The 12,744-nt window shown below is 43.8% G+C and overlaps 2 non-coding genes across 2 annotated transcripts; both read left to right on the top strand.

Annotated features, from left to right (window-relative positions):
• The first annotated feature begins 1,786 nt into the window (after window positions 1-1,786).
• Window positions 1,787-1,859, top strand: TRNAR-CCU (transfer RNA arginine (anticodon CCU)). Its single transcript has one exon. It is a non-coding gene; the product is annotated as a tRNA-Arg (tRNA).
• Window positions 1,860-12,413: 10,554 nt separating this feature from the next.
• On the top strand, window positions 12,414-12,486 carry TRNAR-CCU (transfer RNA arginine (anticodon CCU)). The gene has a single exon. It is a non-coding gene; the product is annotated as a tRNA-Arg (tRNA).
• The last annotated feature ends 258 nt before the right edge of the window (window positions 12,487-12,744 follow it).

Below are 12,744 nucleotides of genomic sequence, written 5' to 3'. Positions count from 1 at the left end.
AGTTTCCGACTTCTTCAGGCAACTGCCGGAATGGCGCCTAACAAAGTAGACGGCTCTTCCTTCCCTCTTCATTGTCTATCCCTTGCGGCCTTCCCATCCACCCACAAGGCACCCGTTCAGCATAGCAGGTGAGGCCACGTGGTCGAGGTACTGCTCCTTCTCCACAGTTGTGTTCCCCTAACCAAAATCTCACGCTCCAGGATCAGCCACGAATTTTGATAAGTGGTCGCCTTAATGTGGGTCCCTTCCTGAGTTCGAGGGAAGAACCAACCCAGAGGGTAAACGGATTAAGAAGAAAGAAAGAAAGAAAGAAAGAAAGAAAGAAAGAAAGAAAGAAAGAAAGAAAGAAAGAAAGAAAGAAAGAAAGAAAGGAAGTGATTAAAACTAATGTACCGGGCGAGTTGGCCGTGCAGTCAGGGCCACGCGGCTGTGAGCTTGCATCCAGAAGATAGTGGATTCGGCTTCCCTGAAGATGGTTTTCCGTGGTTCCCCATTTTCACACTAGGCAAATGCTGGGGCTGCAACTCCTAGGCCTTTAATATCCCATCGTCGCCGTAAGACCTATCTGTGCCAGTGCGACGTATAGCACAAAAAAAAAAATATATCGAATGTCATTAATGTTACCCGTTGCGCCACAGGGCCTATGCATTACTGATAATGTGTTGAAACTTGTTTTCTTCAGTAATGAACTAACTTCATCATCATCATTTTCCCTCGGACTCAGCGAGGGATCCCACCTCTACCGCCTCAAGGGCAGTGTCCTAGAGCTTCAGACTCTTGGTCTGGGATACAACTGGGGAGAATGACCAGTACCTCGTCCAGGCGGCCTCACCTGCTATGCTGAACAGGGGCCTTGTGGAGGGATGGGAAGATTGGAAGGGATAGGTAAGGAAGAGGGAAGGAAGCGGCCGTAGCCTTAAGTTAGGTACCATCCCGGCATTCGCCTGGAGGAGAAGTGGGAACCACGGAAAATCACATCCAGGATGGCTGAGGTGGGAATCGAACCCACCTCTACTCAGTTGACCTCCCGAGGCTGAGTGGACCCCGTTCCAGCCCTCGTACCGCTTTTCAAATTTCGTGAACTAACTTACCGGCGTATAGTGTTGTACTGGGCTCTTCAGGTGGGTTACAAAACCTTTCCAGGGCGCCGGCGTCTAGTGCAACGTTGATACACTACTACTACTACTACTACTACTACTACTACTACTACTACTACTACTACTACTAGGCCTACTGCTGCTAAAAGTTGCCATACGTCCCCGAAGGTTGGTGGCCGGAGCTTATACTAGGAAAGTTCCTGGTAGTGGCTTTGGTGCAGGAGAATGGAAGACCACGGAAAACCATTCCCGGGACAGCCGACGGTGGGTACCAGCCCCTCTCCGTGTCCCAAATACAGAGGCATTGAACTACGGCAGAGCACTGACCACCCCTCATCTGCTCAGTTGGTCGGACGGAATGCAGAACTGTCGGACCACGGAACATTAGTGGTCACTTGCAGGCCGAAACGTACTCTTCAACCCCCGACGGTTGAGGCAACAATGTAAGACTTCTCTTTAGTACGAAGGGAGGTATGTACCTTCACCAGTATAAATGCCTAAATGTATACAATATACGTCACAGTTGACTTCAAAAGGGTTATTCTAATAAAATCTTTAAATTTTGTGCGGAGTGGACTTCTTTTTCTGCCCCCCCTAGATACACCTCTGCTCTGTGCAAACGAATGAGTGTCGTTTCGCTCACAGCCAACGTGTATTGAGGTTCTCCGTTCTGAGACAATGTGCACGAAGCCCCTGTGGCCTAATGGATAAGGCATCGGTCTCCTAAACCGGGGATTGTGGGTTCGAATCCCACCAGGGGTACTTGAAATCTCATCAATGGAAGTTCATATTACGTGCAAACAGCCTAGTACGTTTGAATTCCCCATGTACTAGTTGGTCGCTTTCCGTCCTGCCCACCAGGTGTCCAAGATCGTCAAATCGTCAAGACTTTATGATCAGCTCGTTCGAGTTCTGGTGGCGGAAAAAATGTTCACTATCAGATGGGTGCGCGGAAGGGTACGAGATGTGTTGGTAGACAATTTCTAATGACTACAGTGCTGGCCAAAAGCCTGGATACAATTTCAAAACTCTCCGCAGTGTCCATATGGAGAGAGGGCATATGACGCTGATGACGATACATCCGTCAGATGGAGATGTTCAGCTTAGAACAAATTCCTTTGTGTTATGCTACAGCAGGTGGTTAGGCGCCGACAAAGGGTTTTCACGTTTTCCCTCCTTCATTACCATTATTCTCACACAAGCAAGCGCGCCGGTCGCCCATGGGAATCATATACAAGTTCTGCACTTTACTTCTCCGGAGGCTAATCGCAATAAATAAATAAATAAATAAATAAATAAATAAATAAATAAATAAATAAATAAATAAATAAATAAATAAATAAATAAATAAATAAATAAATAAATAAATAAATAAATAAATAAATAATTGTTCGATTCTGTGGTGTAGTGGTTAGTGTGATTAGCTGCCACCCGTGGAGGCCCGGGTTCGATTCCCGGCTCTGCTACGAAATTTGAGAAGTGGTAAGAGGGTTGGAACGGTGTCCACTTAGACTCCGGAGGTCAACTGAGTAGAGGTGGATTCGATTCCCTCCTCAGCCATCCTCGAAGTGGTTTTCCGTGGTTCCCCACTTCTCCAGGCAAATGCTGGGATGGTACCTAACTTAAGGCCACGGCCGCTTCTTTCACTCTTCCTCGTCTATCCTTTCCAGTATTCCCATTCCCTCACTAGGCCCCTGTTCAGCATAGCAGGTGAGGTCCTCCTCCGCAGTTGTATCCCACGACCCAAAGTCACAAGCTCCAGGACACTGCCCTTGAGGCGGTAGAGGTGGGAACCCTCGCTGAGTCCGAGGGAAAAACAAACCTTGGTGGGTAAGCAGATTAAGAAGAATAAATAAATAAATAAATAAATAAATAAATAAATAAATAAATAAATAAATAAATAAATAAATAAATAAATAAATAAATAAATCAACCTTCGTCTTTCTGGTGTAGTGGTTAGTGTGATTGGCTGCCACCCCCGGAGGCTGGGTTAAATTCCAGGCTCTGCCACGAAATTTGTATCCTGGCATGAGGGCTGGAACGGGGTCCACTCAACCTCGGGAGGCCAACTGTGTAGAGGGGTTTCGGTTCCCACCTTAGCTATTATCGAAGTGTTTTTACGTGATTTGCCCACTTTTCCTCCATGCAAATGCTGCGATGGTACCTAACTTAAGGCCAAAGCCGCTTCCTTCCCTCTTCCTTGTCTATCACCTCCGATCTTCCCATCCCACTACAAGGCTCCTGTTCAGCATATTAGGTGAGGCCCCCAGGGCATGGTTTTGGTCCTCCTTCCCAGCTGTATCTTCCTGACTCATAGTCTCACGCTCCAGGGCACTGCAATTTAGGCGGTAGAGTTCGTGTTCCTCCCTGAGTACGAGGGAAAAACCAAGCCGGGAGGGTAAATGAGATTAAGAAAGAAAGTAAATGACCTTAGCTGCAACCCTCGGAGGCCCTGGCTCGATTCCCGGCTCTGTCACGAATATTGAAAAGTGGTCTGAATGCTGGAACTGGGTCAACTCAGTTTCGGGAGGTCGAGTCAGTAGAGGGGGTTTCGATTCCCATCTCAGCCATCCTTGAAGTGGTTTTTCGTAGCCTCCGACTTCTTCAGGCAAATGCCGGAATGGAGCCTAACAAATTAGACGGCTCTTCCTTCCCTCTTCATTGTCTATCCCTTCCGGTCTTCCCATCCACCCACAAGGCACCTGTTCAGCATAGCAGGTGAGGCCACGAGGTCGAGGTACTGGTCCTTCTCCACAGTTTTGTCCCCCTAACCAAAGTCTCAAGCTCCAGGGTCAGCCACGAATTTTGAAAAAAATCGCCTTGAGGTGGTAGAGGTGGGATCCCTTGCCGAGTTCGAGGGAAGAACCAACCCGGAGGGTAAACGGATTAAGAAGAAAGAAAGACAGAAAGAAAGAAAGAAAGAAAGAAAGAAAGAAAGAAAGAAAGTGGTAAAAAACAAATGGCATTATTGTTACCCGTTGGGCCACAGAGCCTATGCATTATTGTTAATGTGTTGAAACTCTTTTTTTTTTCTTCAGTAATGAACTAACTTCTCGGCGTATAGTGTTGTAGTGGGCTCATCAGGTGGGTTGCAAAACCTTTCCAGGGCGCCGACGTCTAGTGTGACGTTGATACACTACCTCTACTACTACTACTACCAAATCAATTACACTACCTCCCTGCGCTGTAATATATGTTAGCTTTCCCGTTTCATCTCCCCGCCACCATCCATTTAGAATATATAAATTCTCTGCGGTACATAGTTCTAGTAGTTTATCCCCATATACATTACGTTCCTTATCCCGACTGTTTCTGCTACCTCTCATTGGCTCTATTCCTTCTTTACTGTATGCGGGAATTGACTCTCCAATTCGTGCGTTCCAATCCCCCAACATAATGATTCCTGCTTCTTCATATTTACCTCTCATTAGGTTGATCTCCTCTATTAAATCCTCAAAAAAGTTCACATTGGTATATGGTGACCCCATCGGATGGTTGTATATAAAGGCTAAGCATATGTCTCTCTGTTTACTCCCTTCCAGTTTAAGTTTGATCCAAATTACATCTTGCATATCGTTAGGCAATTCTTCTATCTGACTACTAAACTCTTCCTTTATCAGAAGTGTTATTCCTCCCGGAATTCTCCCTCGAGTCCCTCGTTTTCTTTTTATTACACTTCTCGTAACATAGCCCTTCCATGTTAAAATCTTTCCTTCCGGCATCCATGTTTCTAAAAAAGCAAATATCTCAAAATTTTCCACAAGCTCAGACACTCCATCATTCCCCAGTTTACTTAATATGCCTTCTATATTTACAAAACCAATTTTCAATGCTAGTTATTTCACTTTCCTATTATCTGAGACACTACCTGTTTTACTACGTGTGTTTATTGTTTTATCAATTTGTACTATACTTCCATGAGGGGAACTATAAATTTCCCCTAACTTCTTTCCTTCCCGTTTATTACCTTTTCCATCTGAGAACACTCCCTTCTTAGCCCATAAGTCCTTCAAGCTCTGTCCCTGCTTCTTTTTCTTATCGTCCTCTGTCCTGCAGCTGCTTTTTTCAGCTACCGGAGTAGTACATGAGCTATTACCCGGTTCCTCATCAGGTGTTAAACATTTACTTACAGGTCGTCTCTCCGTAGTAGTGGCAACGCCCTCACTGTCAGTAGGTGTCAGCAACCTTGGCGACACGAGCTCTGCTCCTGTTTCCTGCACGTCATCATTCTTTCTTCCGTGTTGCGCCGGTACCGCACTTCCTCCTCGCGCCAGGGCTTCCAGCTGGGATGGCGTGTAGCTCTTTCTCCAACCGTCGCCTGTGATGAATAGTCTCTTGCCTCTAATAAACGCTGTAAGGCCCTCTGATCTTGCTCTCCCCAAGTGGAATCTTAGGATTTTCATCTCTTTCCTTTCTTCAATTCCCAGGTCTCTCTGGATCCAGACTTCCGTCCCTTTTAAATTCCTGGCATTCCGGAGAATTTGGTGAGTTTTCATTCCAGATACCAATTGTACTTTAATCGGTCTGTTCCCTTGGATCCTTCCTATTCTCTGCACGTCGTCCACATCGGATTCCGTGCAATTTACTTTCACTCCTTGTGTGAACACTTCCAACACAACATCTAGTAACGCCAGTTTGTCCTCGCTTCTATTGTCCTTAATCCCATGTATGACCAGACATCTGCTACGTTGGGCAAGCACTGATCTCCGGACCTGCATCTCCAGCTCCCGTGTGCGCTGCTCCAATACCAGTCGGTGTTCCTTAGCAATTTTCGTTTCTTCCTGGTATTTATCTAGAGATTCTTTTATACCTGCCATATCACCCCGAAGGCTGTCTTTCATATCCTGAATATCTTTGTTCTGTGCCATAATGAGCTCCCTCGTTGTGTCTGTTTGGCTGCCCTCTTTTATCACCTCCTTGATCTTAGCTATATCTTCCCAATTCAGTGGCCCAGGGTTGCTTTCCACTCCTCCAATTACTAATAATGCAGCAATCACTAACGCTGCCAGCATGATTTCAGAGTATTTTATATCACATTTTAAACCACATACCTGATATTTTATTCGATTGTTCCATCGGCCGATGACCGCTCGGTAGAGTTCTATGCTTATTCCCATTATGCTTACGCCACAACACTCAGCACTCCGCACACACGTCTGCTTCGTTTGCAGGGCTCCAATCGACTGACTACTACTACTACTACTACTACTACTACTAGGCCAGTTGTAATCGTGCAAGCGAAGGGGAAGGTTGGTGAGTGAGTGAGTGCTGACATGGGGATTTCAATAGAATTGTACCGGGCGACGATAGGTCGTTGGCACGGTAGAGGCAGGTATACGAGGCGCAATATGGGTGGCAGAGCCGGACAGCAGGTGAGTCTGATTTCAATTTTGATGGCTGTATCATTGATGGCAGTGTTGTTGGTCATTGGAGGGGTCGAGATGAACCCCGGACCTGATCATGATAATGCAGTTGGTTGGGAAGACATGGGGAAGATAAGGGAAATTGGTAAGGCTCAAGCTCAAGCTCAAGCTGAACAAATGAGAGAGCTATTACGAGAGCAATCTAGTGAACTACGAGAAATGGTGAAAGAGGAGATCGGAAAGGTGACAGAAAGGATGGACCAAAATAATAAAGAAATGTCAAGTTTGAGGGATAAGGTGAGAAAAATGGAGGAAGAGATAAAAGAGTTGATATGGCAGGAGAAGAAGCGACAAGAGGAAACCCGAAAGAAAAATATCTTTATATATGGGCTACCCGAGAACACTAAAGAAGACCTGGTTTTCAAAGTGTTGGAGCTAATTAACGAGAGGTTGAAGATTAGTTGCAGAGAGGCCGATATAGACGAGATACAGAGAATGGGGAAAGTCAAAGGCAAGAGACCAGTGAGAGTGTGGTTCGTATCAACCCTATTAGTGAGGAAGATTCTGCGGAATACAAGCCGGCTGAAAGGTGAAAACGTATGGGTCAAACAGGAGATGGAAAAAGAAGCCTTCAGGAACCAGAAAATGCTACAGTTCCACCTAGGAGAAGCTAGACGTGAATGATTAAGGGCATACATAAGGCGCAATAAATTAGTGGTGGGCAACGACAAGTGGACCAATACGTGGGGGGTAGAGCAGTTAAAGAATATGCACAACACAGCGAGTACATTGGTCGAGGAGGAAGGTGAATGCACGAGGCAGCTGAGACCAGCAGAATGCGAAGCAGCGAGTGAAGACCAGGTAGTGACGCAAAAAGGACAGAGAGAGGAAGAAGGAGATGCTGAGACAACGAATAGCGAGGGCAGTCCAGGTGACCTTCAACGACAGCTGAGTGCAGACTCTATGAAAGATGCAACACCGAAACGCAGACGTGTGAGTCTCAAGGACTTCTGTCTCAGAAAAGGTGATGGAAACGAGAGTGGCCTCGATAGAGAATGTGTTAATACTCTAGAGGTGAACTCTGACGATCTGGGTGTTACAAGGATTACGAGGTCCAAGAAGAACAGCCAGAGTGAGAGACAGGGGAGTAAGAAATAACTAGAGATAATAGTAGGGTGTATCAATATTGAAGGCCTTAGAAGTAAGTTACAAAATGAAGCTTTTAAAGAGTTGTTACATAGTTTGCATATTCTCGCATGTGTAGAAACATGGATTCCACCGAGAAGTATTATAGAAATAGGAGGGTTCACGGCCTACTATAAGTCAAAAGATAGACGAACCGACAGGGGCAGATACCCGGGTGGGATAATGGTGATGGTTAGGGAGGATTTGCAAGCTAGAATAGCCCAAATAGAATCAAAAATGGAGGAAATGATGTGGGTCAAAATAAAGATGTACGATGAGAATGAACCAGATTTATGTATTGGCTTTGTCTACAACCCTCCTGAAACCTCGCCATTTGCGAAAAGAGATTTCTCTGATGAGTTGGCACTAGAAATTAATAGAATGCAAAATATTTTTGAGGATGCAGGCATTCTAATAATGGGGGATTTCAATGCGAGGGTTGCAGACCAGAAGCCGGTGTACGATAAGGAGACAGAAGCAGTTTATGTACAAAAGAGAGTGAGCCAGGATAAGGGTTGTAATAAGAATGGAGAAAAGTTGCTAGAGCTATGTGGTGCGATAGAACTATATATTTTGAATGGATGGTGGCATGGCGACGAATTAGGGAACCTGACATTCATAATGGAAACAGGGGGTAGTAGCATAGACTTGGCGCTATGCTCCAGGAATGCGTTGCCTGTGATTAAATGCATGGAGGTTAAAGAATGGGGTGAGTCACATCATCTTCCAATCATTGTCAGTGTAAAGGATATAGAGGGTAAGGCATCAACAACCAATATGATAAAATTCAAAGAAACGCTAGTTACTAAATACAGATGGAAAGACGAGCTAAAAAATGAGTTTATGAAGTATTTTGAGGGAGAAATAGGGCAGATAGTGGAAGCTGGAATAGATTCAATGATCGAGATTAACCAACGAGTACAGCAGTTAAAATAATAGACAATTCTGTAAAGATGGCAGGAGAGAAGATGAGGATAAAGGAGGGGCAGAATATAATAGGAAAAGGCTGGTACAATGACGAATGCAGGCACAAAAAGTATGAAGTGCTGAAAGCATTGAAGGAGTTTAGAAAACATGGGGGAGAAAACCATAGGATGAGATTCTGTAATTTGAGAAGAGAATATAGGGAATTACTGTATGCAACTAAGTCCGAATGGCAGGGGGAGAGAGTTGTTGAATTAAATAGCAATGCAAAACAGAATGATAGTAGGAAAGTATGGAGTACAATCCAGAGGATTTGTGGAATGCGAAAGCTGTCGCGGCAGACGGAAATAAGTCAGGCTATCTGGGTGGAGCACTATAAGAAACTTTTAGAGGCTGAAGACAGGTGGAGACCGAGAATAAACGAAATCGGAATATCGGTAGGACTAGGGTGTACTATGCCTGCATTAGACAAGGAAATTTCGAATGAAGAAATAAGGGAGGTAATAGGGAAAGCCATGGAAGGCAAATCAGGAGCGATTTCGGGCATCACTAACGAATTTTGGAAGCAGCTAGTAGAGAATAAGGATATCCTAGAAAGTATGGTGAAACTATTTAACAGAATATTTGAAGGAGGTGAGTTCCCAAAATCTTGGCAAGAGGGAGTGATCTGCCCAATCTATAAGAAGAAAGGAGATAAAAATAACCCTAACAACTACAGGGGTATAACGTTGCTAGATACATTAAGTAAAATATATACAGGTGTGTTGGCCAAAAGGTTAATGAAGTGGGCGGAGGGGGAACTGATTCTGGAGAGGCTGCAAGCAGGCTTTAGAGAAAAGATGAGGACAACAGATAATATTTTTGTAGTGAAAACAATAATAGATAAGTATGTAAAAAAAGAAAGGCGGAAAAATGTACATTACTGCTATTGACTTGGAGAAAGCATTTGATTCTGTGAGCAGAGGGGCGGTCGTGGTCAAGATGAGAAGGATAGGGATGTCCCAGAAGATGATAAGAGCGGTTGAAAACATATATTCAGAAGTAAGAGGTTCAATTAAAACCAAGGAGGGAGCAGTATTTGGGGAAATATTCTCGAATGTAGGGTTGAAACAGGGTTGTCACCAGCACTGTTTCTACTCTTTATAAATGATATCTTTCAGTCGAAAGGTTTTGAGGCAGGGGTATACCCAAGCCTTGAGAACCAGGATATTCCGGGCCTCATTTTTGCTGACGACATCCTTCTGCTCACTTTGACACCCAATAGTATGCAGAGTAGTATAAATGTGGTAGTAAATTACTGTCAAGAGTGGAACTTAAAAATTAATGCACAGAAAACCAAGGTAATGGTGTGTAAAAAAGGATACAAAATGTCAAAGAATGAAAAATGGTGGATGGGTGAGACGAGGTTAGAAGTTTTCAAGAAAGTGGAATACTTGGGTTTGATATTAAGTGGAAATGGGAAATGGACGGAGCAAATAAAAAGATCAAAACTAAAAGGCATGAGTGCACTGTCAGCCATTAGCATACTGGAGAAGAAGATGCCCAACACAGACTACAGAGTGTATAAAAATGTTTTTAATGCAGTAGTTAAATCTAGAGTGTTGTATGGAGCAGAAATTTGGGGAGTCGAAGGGAGGGTTGATTCACTTGATACAATTACGAGTAGATTTGGGAAAATAATTATGGGCCTACCCAGTTGTTCAGCTAATTGTGGAGTGAGAATGATGTGCAAAGATATAAGTCTGCGAGTGGATATTATTAAAAGGATAATAAAGTATTGGTTGAGAATGAAATGAAATGTCGTATGGCTTTTAGTGCCGGGATATCCCAGGATGGGTTCGGCTCGCCAGGTGCTGGTCTTTCTGTCTGACTCCCGTAGGCGACCTGCGCGTCGTGATGATGATGAAATGATGATGAAGACAACACATACACCCAGCCCCCGTGCCATTGGAATTAACCAGTTAAGGTTAAGATCCTCGACCCGGCCGGGAATCGAACCCGGGACCCTCTGAACCGAAGGCCAGTACGCTGACCGTTCAGCCAACGAGTCGGACATTGGTTGAGAATGAAGTTACGAGAAGGGGGAGAAATTTTACAGATAGCATATCAACACCAAATGAAACATCAGAACCAAGGATACTGGGTGGATGGGGTTCGGAACATTTTGGAAACGATAGGAATGGGATATTACTGGTAAAGTGTAAAGAGAAGTTGAGAATATGTAAAAAAATAGTGCTAAGAATTAAGGAAATTAAAAATCAAAGCATTGATGCACAATGTAGAAGTAAGAGGTCATTAGAAGAATTTTGTAATGTAAGTGGGAGAATGAGAATAAATATAGAGATTATAACAAAAAGGGAATGAGAGGTATAATATGGTGGTTAATGGGGATACATAAAAATAAAGCATATAGACGAAACAGGGATGAAAATAAATGTTTACTATGTTCTGAAGAGTTAGGATGGGCTCACCTTATAAAAGATTGTCCAATGACTAAGAAAATACGAGAAAAATTCATAGATGAGGAGGATGTAAAGAAAATTGAGAACGAAAATCAGTTGTATACAATTGTAAAGTTATTGAACAGAGAATGGATGCACCCGGATACAATCGCAAAATTATTTAACATTATTAGGGGAATGTGCAGCAGGAAAATAAGAGAAGGAAAGGATGTGGTACATGTCAGCCAGGAACTGAACTCTGCCAAAGGCAACCTAGACAATATAACTCCGTTGAAGTCTAGAACCATTAGTCACATAGACTTAAGGTATAGTATGGAACTACCTTGTTACAGTAGTTCTATTAGTTTCCTGTATTACTGTTTTACCTCTTTTCTTAACAGCCTGTAAAGGTAATGTTGAGATTTTTTGACAATCTGTAAAGATATCACTATTCATAGATGTTTCGGTTTTTCTGTCAAAATACCATTTATGAACGCAACTCCACCATTCAGCTTATATTATTCTTTCTCTGTTCAATCTCTAATCATCTGCTTTATATAAATATTTATTGTATGTACCAAGTATTAACACAATTCACAATAGCTATATAAAGTTAATCTTTCTAATTTTGTATGCTGCGCGTATCACAAATTTTGGAACGGTTACAATAAATAATACCCTCTCCCTAATCTATGGTTTTCGAGATTAAGGGAGACGGGTATCTTTGACTTTGACTTTACTACTACTAGGCCTACTGCTGCTAAAACTTTACATACGTCCCTGAAGGGGACGGCGGTCCTCCAAGACGGTACCGCTGTCTCTCAGACAAGAGAGATTAGACACAAGGAAGATGTTCGGAGAAGGTCAGACGGTTGGTGGCTGTAGCTTATACTAGGAACGTTACCGGTATTGGCCTTGGTGCAGGAGAATGGAAGACCACGGAAAAAGATTCTCAGGACAGTCGACGGTGGGTACCAGCCCCTCTCCGTGTCCCAGATACAGAGGCACTGAACTACGGAAGAGCACTGACCACCCCTCATCTGCTCAGTTGGTCGGACGGAATGAAGAACTGTCGGATCACGGAGCATCCGTGGTCACCTGCAGACCGAAACGTACTCTTCAACCCCCGACGATTGAGACAACAATGTAAGACTCCTCTGTAGAACAAAAGGAGGTATGTACCTTCACTTGTATAAATGCCTAAATGTATACAATATACGTCACAGTTTACTTCAAAAGGGTTAATCTAATAAAATATTTAAATTTTGTGCGGAGTAGACTTCTTTTTTTCTCCCCCCTAGATACACCTATGATCTGTGCAAACGAATGAGTGTCGAGTACACACAGTTTGGCTCACAACCAACATGTATTGAAGTCCTCCGTTCTGAGACACTATGCACGAAGCCCCTGTGGCCTAATGGATAAGGCATCGGTCTCCTAAACCGGGGATTGTGGGTTCGAGTCCCACCAGGGGTACTTTATTAATTTATTTGAAATCTCATCAATGGAAGTTCATATTACGTGCAAACAGCCTAGACATCAGGAGGAGTACGTTTGAATTCCCCATATACTAGTTGGTCGCCTTCCGTCCTGCCCACCAGGTGGCCAAAATCGTTAAAGCGGCAGGTCTTTATGATCAGCTCGTTCGAGTCCTGTTGGCGGAAAAAAACGAGAGGTTGTGGTAGACAATTTCTAATGACTACAGTGCTGGCCAAAAGCCTGGATTCAATTACA

The sequence above is a fragment of the Anabrus simplex genome, chromosome 8, assembly GCF_040414725.1.
Source record: "Anabrus simplex isolate iqAnaSimp1 chromosome 8, ASM4041472v1, whole genome shotgun sequence".
Classification (NCBI taxonomy): domain Eukaryota; kingdom Metazoa; phylum Arthropoda; class Insecta; order Orthoptera; family Tettigoniidae; genus Anabrus; species Anabrus simplex.
Note: the sequence above shows the minus strand (reverse complement) of the source record. Positions and strands in the feature narration are given on the sequence as shown.